Source organism: Thalassophryne amazonica, chromosome 5 (assembly GCF_902500255.1).
Source record: "Thalassophryne amazonica chromosome 5, fThaAma1.1, whole genome shotgun sequence".
Classification (NCBI taxonomy): Eukaryota; Metazoa; Chordata; class Actinopteri; order Batrachoidiformes; family Batrachoididae; genus Thalassophryne; species Thalassophryne amazonica.
In genome coordinates this window covers 13,272,469-13,286,935 of record NC_047107.1, presented here as the reverse complement: position 1 = coordinate 13,286,935, position 14,467 = coordinate 13,272,469, and the positions used below count along the sequence as shown (strand labels likewise).

Here is a 14,467-nt window from a genome sequence, read left to right as displayed (position 1 = left end):
CACCACCAACGGCCTGAAGAACACCGAAGCCGCCAAGCCCTGAGTCCCCAGGTGGTCTCTGTCCTCCGTTGTCGGCCCTGGTACTGCTGGCAGACAAGAAACAGAAGGTGGTGAGTGTGAGTCCTCACACCCAGCAACCTTTACAATTAATTCCTCCGGGAGGGATAACCTCCACCTCCAGGTACGTCTTCACTCGTGCAGCTCCCGTTTGTCCCTCTTCTGGGTCTTCACGGGCATGCGACTGCACACAGAACAATATTAGATGATCAGTAATCACAGCAGAGAAAGTTACCTCTAGTCGTAGAAGATTTCTCGGCGAGGAGGTGGAGTTGCCGTCCGGCCTTTATGGTGATGGTGATGAGATGAATGAGTGACAGCTGGTGCTGAGGATGAGTGACAGCTGTCACTTCCAGTGGCTCTGGCGCCCTCTTGTGCTTGAAGCCCGCACTCCAAGCAGGGCGCCATCTGGTGGTGGTGGGCCAGCAGTACCTCCTCTTCAGCGGCCCACACAACACCCAGGCGACAGTGGTAAGAAAAAAACTCCATCTGATGAACTGAGCAGACCAGACTCAAAGAGAGGCCTGCAGAGGAAGACACCACTCCCATCTCTGGATGGAGCCGTAGCGCAAACAGAGAGAAGAAAAAAAAAAACAGAATCAAGCAGTGGAAAGACAACAAATACAGTATAATTTGTCAGCATGAAGCAACAAGAAAAACAGAAGAAATACTAAGGTGATCGTCGGCCACTAGCCATAAGCTTCACTAAAAGACCCAAACTTTAGATAAAGTTGAGGCAGCGGCATGCTCTGTTTACTAATAAGATTAATTTTAAAAAGCATAGTACCATACAGTACTATGCCAGTATGCTAGCCATACAAAAGGGAAAATGTGTGCGTCTCTACAGAATCTGACTGTTTTATTGATTCAGGGAGATCATTCCACAAAGCAGGTGCACAATAGGTGCACGATAAGAGAAAGCTCTGTGGCCCACAGATTTTTTATTCACCCAAGGGACACAGAGTAGTTCTGCACCCTGAAAATGTAGAGCCCAGGCCAGCACATAGGGTTTAAGTAGGGCAGCTAAGTAGGGAGGTGCTAGTCCATGAATCATTTTATAGGTTAGTAACAGAACCTTAAAATCTGATCTCACAGGGACAGGACACCAGTGAAGAGACACCAAAATGGGTGTAATGTGATCCACCTTGTTGTTTCCTGTCAAAAGTCTGGCAGACGCGTTTTGAAGCAATTGGAGACATCTAAAGCTGGACTGTGGTGATCCAGAAAATAGAACATTGCAGTAGTCCAATCTAGAACAAATAAATACACCAATCAGGGTCCTAGCATCAGCCATAGACAGGATCGGACAAGTCTTCGCTATATTTCACAGGTGGAAGAAAGCAGTCCTTGTAATATCGCTAATGTGGAGGTCAAAGGACAACGTAGGATCTAAAATTACCCCAAGGTTCCTCACTTTGTCAGTGTGATGTATGACACACGAGCCTAGGCTAAGCATGAGCTGGTCACATTGATGCTGATGTCTCAATGACCAAGAACCATCAATCCAGTCTTGTCAGAGTTTAAAAGTATGAAATTACTAGATATCCAGCTTTTCACTGATTCAAGGCAATCTTCTAAGGATTTTATGTGGATGAGATTACTAGCAGTTACCGGCGTGTATAACTGAGTATCATCACCATAGCAATGAAAGGTAACCCCAACATGCCACAACATGTGCACAAGGGTTGCTATATTAAGGCAAAAAGCAGAGGGCCTACGACGGACACTTGTGGAACCCAAAATTTCATGTCTCTAAGGTTAGAGGTAGTGTTATTGTACAAAACACAGTGAGAACGACTTGTCAGGTATGACGTCCACCATTCCCAGTAATCCTAAAATAATTCTCCAGCCTATCAAGTCGAATATGGTGATTCACAGTATGAAATGCAGCAGGAAGATCTAACAGCACCAGAACTGTAGTGGTGTCTGAATCCATTGCAGGTAGAAGATCATTCACCACTTTAGTGACAGCTGTCTCTGTGGAATGATATTTTCTAAAAGCAGACTGCAGAGGCTCAAAAACATTATTCTGAGTAAAGGTGGCCCACAAGCTGCTGTGAAACCACCTTTTCCAGAATTTTCAAGCAAAATGATAGATTTGATATTGGCCAATAGTGTTAAGATTAGGGACCAGGACGTATAACTACTGAAACTCCAAAGGCAGGCAGCAGGACTCCAAAAACCTTAGTACGGAATCACAAGTGATTTAATAAGGCTGACTGACAAAACAGAAAAACAATCCACAAACACTCATAATGGATAACTCCAACCCTTACCAAAAAGTAGTATATGCAAGTATGTTTCAAGTATACTTCTAGTTTACTTTTGCTATACTTATCAGTGCTATTTTTTGGTGTGGGACAGGCAGTCAGGATGACAAAAAATTTAGTGCAGAATCACAAGTGATTAAAAAAAACAAACAAACAAGACAATACTCAGAAAGACCGAATACATAGACCACCTTCAAACAAACATTGGACCTCCACTGAACAGACATTCTCGAGTGGCTTTTCAAGGATACACTAATGAGTGTGATTCACTGTTTGAGCGAGACAAAGAACACCTCCGTTTTGGCATGTCATGGGACAAGTTGGGACATGCCTATCTCGGCTTTCAATGCTTACCAGTCCAGTAAGTATCAGAGAAATTGTGGAGAGCTGGGCTAGTTCTAACTTGTCCACTGACACGCCGAAACTGAGGTGTTCCTTTGTCTTGCTCAAACAGTGAATTGGTCGTTACGCACGAAGCCTCCGCGCGGCTTTCCATGACAAAATCTCTTGTTAAAAGTGAAATCTGCCGGAAAATGGCTGATGTCCAGCTCTTGTGATAACCAGAGAAAGTGCACACGACGGTCTCGTATCCACAGAGCCATCAGCTTAGAAATGATCTGGCGTTTTCTGCCTCGTCGTCGCAGCTCGGAGCGCGGCGAGCGTCCTTAAAGCCGTCCTTAAAGCTGTAGTAACAGTCCTTATTCTCTGTGAAGCCCGTAAAATTTTCACCGAAAGCCAGATAAATTTTTCAAATGGTTTCCAGGTACCAGTCTCTAACAGCTTCTGAAAACATTCTGATGGAAAAAAAAGTCCAAATCATTCTGCCATTTCCAGACAATGAAAATCCGACAAGGGGGCAGGACCACTCCTTCCACAAGGCGTGCTCACAGGCGAATGACGTCACCGACAGGCGTGGAAAAACTCACGCATGCGCACGAGGGTTCAAGCTTGTCTGACGTAAAAACATATGAATCAAATCCATATAGTTTAAAAAAAATAAAAAGGTCCGTTACTTCATTGACAGACCTCGTATGGTCGGGGGTAGGAGTAGGGTTGGGAGTAATGAGTTAAAAATAAAAACCCGTCACAGAAATTTGACTCATTTCGTCACAGGAGCACGAAAAAAAAAAAAAACATGAGAATGGGCTGTCTATTCACACATGAAAATCATCAAGTCAAAATACAATGACCACCTTGCGGCCTGCTTTCGGCTGGCACTGAGCTCCTACTGTCTGCATTACGAGAGACTAGATGCCTCCTCTCAGTGCCAGAACGCCCACTAAGGTAGGCAACAACTTTTCCAACTTGAATAAAGGATTGTATTGTTTGAGTTGTTTGTTGTGTTGTTACAGGCCAGTCCTGGGCCTGTGCTTATTCTTTGCATCACGCACATTTACTGCAATAATGTATTAATACTTTTAAAACTATATTTGTGCCAGAAAATTGTGTTATTATATTGGTGCACAATAAATTGAGGTGACGCTATGACGTTCAATATGGCATGGTAGATCTTGATACACTGTCAACTTTAAAAGTAGATCTTGGTTCAACAAAGGTTTGGCACCCCTGGTTTAACCAGAAGGAGACAGCCCACCGGGAACACGCCCACTTCCACACATATACCTAAGCTCACAGGCTCAATCACACACACACAATTTGAACTCGCAGGCACCCATAATACAAGGACACACATTCATACGTTCATCTGCAACCACACACAGACGAATGGGAAGGCAAGTGCACACAAAGATGCTGACAGACATGACACACAATAAACAAGGAATACAAAATAACTAAACAGGATTCAACTATACATAAATACATAAAGTAACCAAAATTGGACAGGATGCAACAGTACTCTCCCCAAAAAGAACTGGCCCTGACAGCTCAAAAACAACCCATCCCCAAAACCAATAGGGGAAAATCAGAAAAACCGGGGACACGGGACAAAAAAATGGGACCCTTAGCCAGGAATCCAAAAAAAAAAGAAAAAACCCTACACAGAGAAAAAGCAACACTGGGTGGGGAGTGGGCGAGTGGACGAACGGTAGACAACTGCTGTAGCATCCGGGCCCATAACGATATCTGCAGAAACATAGGCTGCTAGCCCCAGGCTGATGTCCTCTGAGACGGGGGCGAACAACCCCACAGTGACACTCTCAGGTACGAGTGCTGATTGCTCCTCCATGACGGTGTCAGGTGCCAATCTGACACCGTCATGGAGGAGCAGTCAGCACAGGTGGGCCCTCGGGGATGTCTCCAGGAGGTAGGCTGGTCTCATCCACTGTCTTCAGTCCACAATCGATCTGGTGGTTTAGTCGGTAAGACAAGGCATAGGACTGAGTGTTCTCCATGCCCACCCCAGAATCCCCAGATGGCTCCATGATGCCGTCCGCTCTTATAGTGGCAGCCAGACCCACCTTGTTGTCTGTAAGGTTGAAGGCAGTGTGGCCTACTGTTACATCATCTGTTATGGGGACCAATGGTTCCCCCACAACAGCATGCTGCTGTGTTCACCTTCTAAACTGCAAGGCAAAGCAGAGGGTTTAACGTGCCCCATGCTCATCCCTGAGCCAAGAGGTGGCTCTGCATCAGAGTCCGATGACTTTTCTGTGACACCATTCGGAGCAGAGACATGGAATCCCTCAATGACATCTGCAGAGGTGGAGTAAATGTCCTCCATCTCCACCACTATATCGCCAGGCTTGCCTTTGAGCCTGCAAGGTAAAATAGAGACATTACAAAGTTCCATGCCCCCCCCCCCAGGGGGAAGAAAACGGATCGACTGGCACACTGGGCTCCTCTTCGTGGACCTTCCCGGCGGTCAGCACAGATGGGAGGACTGCAGCTTCTGGAGCCCGCCGGTGATACTCCTTGGACCTGTGTCTTCCATTCTTCTGCAGATCTGAAACATTAAGGAACAGATCCATAGGTTAATAATAGAGTAATCATTTCCAGCACAGTTGGCCCAAGACTGGACCACAGGTCCTTAAAGAGTTTTGTTGGTATAGGATCAAATAAGCAGGTTGTGCTTGTTGTAGACATTATGAGTTTTGTCAGCATGCCTAGTGAGATACTATAAAATTCTATAAATCTAGGTAATATCTCAGTGATGGCACACACCTCAATAACAGGGTGTAGTGGCTGGGTTAAATCATGTTGGGATATGTTTAACCACATGTCATCTATTTTCTTCCCGACGTAATCCAAGAAATCGTGTGCTGTAAAAGGATTTATAAGTGGTTGTCGATGAAAAAATTTTGCCACCAAGTCGAACAAGAACTTTGAGTTTGCTTGTTTTTGTTGATCAAATCAGAATAATAGGTCCGCACCATGGTCAGGTCACACCATGCAAGGTGGAATACTTCTAATTTTGAATTATGCTACTTTCATTCTAGACCTCTAGTCTTATGCTTGAGGTCACGCAAGTAATCACTGAACAAACGTGACTGTGTTAATATAGGTGGTGCAATCATGTCGAGTATAGTTTTGAGCGCTGAGTTTAAACTGTCCACAAGACTGTCTCCTGATTGGGCATTTTCCAAACCTAAAGCTAGGCAGTCTAGCTTCGAGTTCAGTTGTAGTTGAGGAGTTGATGTGTTGCCGCAATTATAAATAAGGTTGGTGTTACACTAAACACGGCAGCGAAACTGTAAATCTAATAAGTGAGTGATCTGAGACCACTGATGCAATATGCATGATGTCAGTATTTGTAACAGCAATACCACGTGCAAGAACCAAATACAGGGTATTTCCACTAATGTGCATCGAATCCTGAATACATTGTTGGAATCCTAATACAGTACATCCATAATTTCCATAAATGATTTGCCTGGGGGATCAGGCAGCTTATTTATATGAATGATGACATTACCAGTAATCAGAAGGTTATCTGGACTAGTTGACAAGTTCGAGATGAATGCACCAAATTTATCTAAGAATTCAGTGTATGGGCAAGGGGGCCAATGTACAGTGACAATGTAATATGGCTTATTTTTATTCTTGTGACCTTGGCAATACATAGCATCGTTGGCAGAGCAGAGAATCTGATGTTCAAACGAATTATATTTGTGACCCCCAACAGCTAATAAACTAAATGTAGATTTATTAATAAGAGCAACACTCCCGCCTTGCTTGACATCATGAGGGTCTTGAATAAATGTGTATGCCAGTGGGCAGGCCTCATTTAAGGGGAGAACAGCTGTACATTTAAGCAAAGTTTCACAAAACCCAAACATATCTAAGTGGCGATTAATAATTAGATCATTAATTAACAGTGATTTTGAGGACAGTGATCTTATGTTAATGAGACCCAGACTAAGGGCCTCAGCGGGGTTGACAGTTGGACTGTTTGGATTTAGGGCTGGTTCCAGAGTACCCTGGAAGTAGGTTTAGGTTTGAGACATTCCATGTGGGTTGTAAGTAGCAAACACAAAATATTTGATATTGCTGGAATAGCCCAAGGGCCATCCTTAATTTCAACATAATCCAATGTAGTAGTGGGTACAGGCAACAGTCTTGGACAAATTTGGACTGGACAAATTTCCCTCCCTACTACATAAACTGCACTATCCCCATAGTGGATTTCTCCACAAATTTCCCCGCTAAAATCATGGGTTCCACACCCACAATCGTAATAAGCCTTGCAGGGTCATCACTTGCTCCGTGGCCTACTGTGAAGTCCTAATGTTACCCTCCCTGTAGGGCTCTATCTATGTTGGCGACACCTTGAATGTGAGGCATTATTGTAAACCGTTTTGAGTGTCTGATGCAGATGGAAAAGCGCTATACTCGTATAAATGCAGTCCATTTACCTTTCCGAGTAGGGTGATGGATGTCTGGCATCAGCAAGCCACAGCAGCCCTAAAACAAAGGCCAGTTATCAATTCAACTAAAGCCTTGCTGTCTACAAAATTGTGCCAGCCTGCAAAACACCTCATCACCAGAGACTATTAATTGATAACGACACATCTTTCTGGCAAGGTCACAAGATTTTTGTGACCTGAGAGTGCTTCACTCTGACATCATTGGCACCAATGTGAATAACTATGTGGCTGTATCTAGTGTCACATTCCTTTGTCTGTCTCCCCTTCTGTAGCATCAGCACCCTAAGAGGAGAGGCAATGTCGGGAACTCTGGCCCCAGGAATACATTTAATGTCAGCCAGCATCTGTAACCTGACTTTGAGGGTGAAAGAATCCCCTATCACTAAGCCTGGCGTTTCAGCCTGGAGATAGAAGCAGAAGTCACTTGTGCACTCAAAGGAGTAACAACAGGCATATCCAAGGGAGAAAACCGGTTCACAGTTCGCAGTGGCGAGTGTGATTGGGGTACCGCAGCCAAGCACCAAAGCCTATGTAACTTCCTGTGCCTAACCACGGCCCAAAAGCCGTCATCCACAGCCAGTGTTTTTAGGCTAATGGTTATGGGCACGCTATCCGGGCCAACACTAACCTCATCTGGAGTGCCTGTAACATCTAACTCCACTGAACTAAGAAGTAACATCTAACTCCACTGAACTAAGAAGTTGTTCTAGCTTATGGACACAGCTCTCTAAAAGACCCATCCTATTTGCCTGCATCGCCCAGAATTAATGTAAAGTGTAAAGTAGTGTATTTTGTCCACCAGAAAATCTAAGAGTGTAGCCAAGTTAGCGTGAGCTAACCGCTAATGAAAATGCTAACCACTCCTAAGATTCACACAGGAGTTAAATAATGAGCTACAATTCACATCAGGTACACTGAAAAACTAACACAAGAATTAGACTGGTAACAGTAATAATAGAAAGGACTACAGCAAAAAAAAAAAAAAGTGTAGCCAAGCTAGTCCAAGCTAACCGCTCCTACGATTCACAACAGGAGAATGTTAGTTAAATAAGATTCCCAAAAGATGCATGCTAATACGTGTTTTAAGTTCCCATTAAAAGAAGTATTAATAAACAGAAATTGAAGAAACAAATAAAACCTTGTAGTGATTGGAAGTAAGTTGTCAGATCATGTTATATGATCTGTTGATTTCACTGTCCATTTATGACTTGAAGGGTGGAGCACATTTGTTTTTATTTCTCCTCCCCTTTCTGTGACAACCAATCACAGCTCTTACCAGAGGACTGTGTTATACTTAGCAAAAGGTTCAACCCTGCCTCCTCACAAAGATATGAGTTTCTGTCCCCTCTTTGCTCAGACTTGCTCTCAGACAATTGCTGGCTCACTCTTAGACTAAGATTCCTTGGCAGGAAATTTTAGGCTAAGTTAGGAGCTCTTTGAGAGGGCTTTGAGTTGCTTCGTGGACAGTTCTCGGACAGTTTCTATGTCTGTAAGACAAGGAAAAGTAAAGTAAAGTTTAAGTTTATCAGTGTTTCGTGCTGTGTTTCAGTGAGGATCTTCCACTAGCAGATGCGACAGCCAGAGTGCAGCATGCAGGGACAGAGAGGAGACATAGCCATGTGACCTTCTCTGACCTCTCGGATTGGCTGGGAGTCAAAGATGGTCTCAAGAAGAGATGCAATTTACAGCTGAGAATGTGTAGTTTCAGGAAATGGTCAGATTAAATGTCTGTCACATTCCGTCGTAGATCAGAGGGTTAAAGTCCAATATGCATTTGTGATGAATTAGATGAGTGAATCCAACCACTTTACTCCTGCATCCTTGTTTATGCTAAAATTTTCATATATGCTATAGATTGTCAATACAAGGCCTGAGTTCATAATGAGTATTCCAAGCTACAAAACCTGACAGACTGAATTGAGATGGCCTTTTGAGTAGTTTTACTTAATGCTCCGTGAACTGCTGTCAGTCACCATTAATCCATTATGGATGTAAATGCCCTCAGTTAAAAGCTGACAGTGTGAACTTTGAGCTCATATTCATTAAACACAAAGCTCTTTTGTTATAATCTATTAAACTATATTGTTTTGTGGATATATATAGGAAGGCTGATAAACTGTTGTACATTGTGACTGATGCAGTGTGAATGTGGTGTGACACCGACAGGCATTATGCGATAGGTGGATCATTTATTTTCAGCATGCCGTGCACTTATGAAAGGACCTGCAGCTTTTGAAGAGGAAAAAAAAATGGTTTCCACTCTGTTTTTAGGGGCAGCAAATCTGGGACAGATTTTACACTGAATGTGTGGGTGGAACTATGTTTGAGAAAATGTGTTCTGTGCATTTCAGCCGTGCACGAATGTATGCATGTGTGTTAGTTTTATGTTAACGCCTCATCTCAGCCGGGTGGCAGGCATGATGGGGCGCGCGCGCACACACACACACACACACACACACACACACACACACACACACACACACACACACACACACACACACACACACACACACACACACTGGAACTCTTCAATTATTCTGGTTATGTGTACGCTACAAAGACTTCATCACACGGTGTTTCAGGGAAGTTTTCACATTGCCAGGTGAATCAAAATGCCAGTGACACCCATCCTCGGCCCGGATGTCATCTGTGAATAAACAGGGTGTCAGTCTGGCTGTGCTCCCGCTGCCTGCAGACAGCCTCTGTCAGCGTCAGAGCGGGAAATGCCACCTCTCTGCTGACAGCTGCCGCTGCCACATTCGTACCGACACCCGTAGGATGAGCCCGGCAGCTCCCAGCACTGCTCTGTGCGCCACCATGCTGAGTGCAGATCCCAAAGCTGCTGTATGCCGCCAAGCACCTCGTATCCTGCCCTGACAGCACTTCACTGTATATCTAAATACAGCCGGAGCCCGGCGTGTCCCAGGGAAACTTTTACATTCTGCTCCATTCACAGAGGATTTGTCACCTGGGAAGCAGGATAATGAAGCGATGTTTCTCCTGTGGTAAGGGAAATTCTTCCTCACACACATGGTAATAACCCGATTGAGTTGAATGAGCTTTCCTCATTGTCTGTCAAAGTTATTATGGTAGAGATATGGTGAACGAGTGGGTTTAATTTTACTCTACAGCAGCATTAAATAAATATGATTGAGAAAGATACTAGGTGTTTGATTGAAGGTAATTCAATTAAACACAAATACAAAGTTCACATCTTTTCAAGTTCATATTCAAACACTTGGCATTAAACATCACCACAAAACTCTCAAATTACAATTCAATTCAATATATTTCAATTTATTTTTCATTTATATATCGCCAAACAACAGAGTTGCCTCAAGGGGCTTCACACAAGTAAGGTTTAACCTTACTAACCCCCAGAGCAGCAGTGGTAAGGAAAAACTCCCTCTGAGGAAGAAACATCAAGCAGACCAGACTGAAAGGGGTGACCCTCTGCTTGGGCCATGCTACAGATACAAATTAAATCAAATCAAATCAATTTTATTTATATAGCGCCAAATCACAACAAACAGTTACCCCAAGGCGCTTTATATTGTAAGGCAAGGCCATACAATAATTACGGAAAAACCCCAATGGTCAAAACGACCCCCTGTGAGCAAGCACTTGGCGACAGTGGGAAGGAAAAACTCCCTTTTAACAGGAAGAAACCTCCAGCAGAACCAGGGTTGGGGCTGAGGGGAGAGAATCAGGAAAAAGACATGCTGTGGAAGGGAGCAGAGATCAATCACTAATGATTAAATGCAGAGTGGTGCATACAGAGCAAAAAGAGAAAGAAACACTCAGTGCATCATGGGAACCCCCCAGCAGTCTAAGTCTATAGCAGCATAACTAAGGGATGGTTCAGGGTCACCTGATCCAGCCCTAACTATAAGCTTTAGCAAAAAGGAAAGTTTTAAGCCTAATCTTAAAAGTAGAGAGGGTGTCTGTCTCCCTGATCTGAATTGGGAGCTGGTTCCACAGGAGAGGAGCCTGAAAGCTGAAGGCTTACAGAACGATTCACAAAACAAATATACAAGAAATGCTGTTGGTGCACAGGACAGGAGGGTTTTCAGCACAAATATCACACCCATCTCTGGATGGAGCTGCACCTTAAACAGAGAGAAAAAACAGAATCAGGTATCAGAAAGACAAGAAATACAGCATCATCTGTCAGCATTAAACAACAAGAAAAACAGGAAATACTAAGGTGATCGCCGGCCACAAGCCCTAAGCTTCACTAAAAGACCCAGAATTTAGGTCAAGTTGAGGCCACGGCCTGCTCTGTTTCCTAATAAAATGAATTAAAAGATTCCCCTTACCTCTTTTAGTAGAATCAGCTCAACTGAGCTTGCCACACCAGATTCATAAATGACGTGTTTGCACATATTGAATGCCATCTGTGTGGAAACCAGGATGTTGGATGTCCTGGAAAGACCTCAGACATAGTTTACATTAAGGTTTTTATAGACATCCATTGACATCATTCACGATAAAGAAGTGGTCCTCCCATGTGTGTGCTTACGTGAACAAAAAATGTTATGTCATGCTTAGGCCATGTGGCTCACTGGGTCAAACTTGAAAGATGTCAAAACCAAGACCTTGGGTTGGCGGCTGACTGGTACTGTAAGCCTGCTTTTGCTGTTATGTCTTTTCACGTGATAACAAGCTAATGACTGATGCTAGCTTTTACAATATGTACTTTCAACACAGTGTGTGCAGATACAGTAGTGTTCAGAATAATAGTAGTGCTATGTGACTAAAAAGATTAATCCAGGTTTTGAGTATATTTCTTATTGTTACATGGGAAACAAGGTACCAGTAGATTCAGTAGATTCTTACAAATCCAACAAGACCAAGCATTCATAATATGCACACTCTTAAGGCTATGAAATTGGGCTATTAGTAAAAAAGCAGAAAAGGGGGTGTTCACATAGCACTTCTATTATTCTGAATACTACTGTATGATTTTCATCAAGAACATATTGACCTTCAAACCTGCTGACCATCATTGCTCCTGTAAAACCTGACCTGACAGGTTAGCAGGAATGTAAAAGTAGTACCATGGGCTTGAGCATTTGGAATCACTAATATTTCTAAGGTATTTATGAACATATCTCTGTAGAAAGCCACGATGATGCACCTGTGTCAGCAAGCCTTCAGAACATAAATATAAATAACAACTCACCTTTGGAACTCCTCCAGCTGCATCTCATGGTGCAGGCTGAACACCAGCCAGGCTGTGCCATGTGATGAAATCCATGTTATCCTGTGTTCAGCCAACTGGTGATGGAAAATGCCACGTTCACCGTGAAATATATATCCCATACAATGCACCGTGCTGGGGTGCAACACGGGCCATCCAGCCAGACAGCAGGACGCACAGCTCCTCCGTGAGCCTGGGAACATCAGGCTGCTCCGCAGGTCACATGTAAGACACACATGTTCATTCTGACCTGTCCTGCTGACCGGTCAGTGTGTGCGAGGGAGGGAAGGAGTGAGAGAGCAAGACAGTGAGTGCCTGGGGGGTGGGGGCAGTGATTGACATATTTAACACATATGACATGTTTCCCGACCATACATTAGATGTATTTTCTCATCCAGTATCAGCAGGCCTTGCGAAAAAGGGCCGTCCAGACTTTTCGACATTGCGCAGGAATCAAACCTCATTTGGTGTGCATTATTTATAGTCGTAGTGCATTCTAACACCATTCTACGTAGTTGTATTGTGATTGAACAGTGTTTGACCTGCAATTGTGCACATCATGCACAACAGAGTCGAGGTGGAATTGGCCCACATTCTAAGTGGTCGTATGATATTCGTACATGGCTGTCCCTCTCAAATACGCCTCAAATTGTGGCTTTCTTTTCCCATTCTGGCTGATTCGGCTTGGCTCGTGCTCATTCGACAGAAAGCGACTTTGAAAATGAATGACCTCTGAGAATGGGCATTCTGCAGTGGCATGAGACAGCAGTCACTCTGCCACCAGCTAGGTGGGGCCAAAATAGACCAAAAGTCTATTTTATGTAAATACTGAGTGACGCGACCCAGTGACTGCCAATCAGAGAGAAAAGGCAGCATAAAGTCAGCTGGTTGTTTGCATGAACAAAATAATCCAAGACGGCCAAAACCGCTCTGAAACAGCTGTTTTTGTATAAATCTAAGGCGTTTCTCATATATTTTGTAAAAGATGGCAAGAAATAAAACAAAAAAGTGATGTTTTTGGAACTACAGTTATATGTAAAAGTTTGGGCACCGCTGATAATTTTCATGATTTTCCTTTATAAATCATTGGTTAACTGGATCAGAAATTTCAGTTATATGTATCATATATTATAGCAGATGAGCACTCTGATATTTGAGAAGTGAAATGAAGTTTCTAGGTTTAACAGAAAGTGTGCAAGAACTCTTTGAACAAAATTAGGCAGGTGCCACCTATTATTCCACAGAGATGGCCCATGCTGGCACACACAGTACGTTGGACTGATGAGACTTCATTCAAACATGCAGTTTGGCTTTTGTCATTACAGGTAGCAGCTTCTGTGGGTGTGGCTGCAAGGCCAAGTGTTACCTCGGAGACCTCTCAATATGTTAGCATATTGAGAGGAATTGACATGTTTTGCAAAGAGGATGGGGCAAGCAGCAGAACTGGAAATGTCTGGGCTTACAAGTGTTAAAATCAAAATGGCCGACTTCCTGTCAACATTTCACCAAGATGTTAAGAGACTTTTTTTGTGTGCCCCAGCATGGTAAATATGTGTACCAAATTTCGTGAGACTACGACAAAATGGGGAGGATTTTTGTGAAAATTTGTATGGGGCGCCATTTCACTGCAAGCATGTCCGCGACCCCCATAATATGGTATTTTGGAGCTGGCCGGACAACTCTGCCAAGTTTGTTGAGTTTTTGAGCATGGGAAAGGGCCAAAACTAGAGCTTGAAAAGGGTGAATAATACAAGTGAAGCACTGCACAGCAACATGAAGCTCGCTCATGGTACACTGTTGCCCAAACAGGAAGCGCCAAATTTTGAATCCTTAGTGAAACAGGAACTGTCAAATGTCAAACACTTCCTGGATTGACACTTCCTGGATTGACAGACGAGATCCCATGGAATACTACAGGAACTCAGTGGCAAGTTCACACTGAAACAGGAAGTGCCAAATTGTGAGTCAACAGTGAAACAGGAAATGTCAAATGTTGAACAGGCCCGGCATGGGTGGAGCTAGAGCAGAGGCTGGGGTTTCACTGGAGTAATCTGATTGGGCACAGATGATTGACATGTCACGGCACTACACGTCTGGTTGAAAAGAGCTGC

At 43.7% G+C, this 14,467-nt stretch overlaps 1 long non-coding RNA gene across 1 annotated transcript; it reads left to right on the top strand.

The window, feature by feature from the left end:
• Nucleotides 1-1,030: 1,030 nt before the first annotated feature.
• On the top strand, nucleotides 1,031-11,727 carry LOC117510115. The gene is made up of 4 exons (XR_004560620.1): nucleotides 1,031-1,041; nucleotides 3,659-3,664; nucleotides 10,540-10,544; nucleotides 11,611-11,727. It is a non-coding gene; the product is annotated as an uncharacterized LOC117510115 (long non-coding RNA).
• Nucleotides 11,728-14,467: the final 2,740 nt, after the last annotated feature.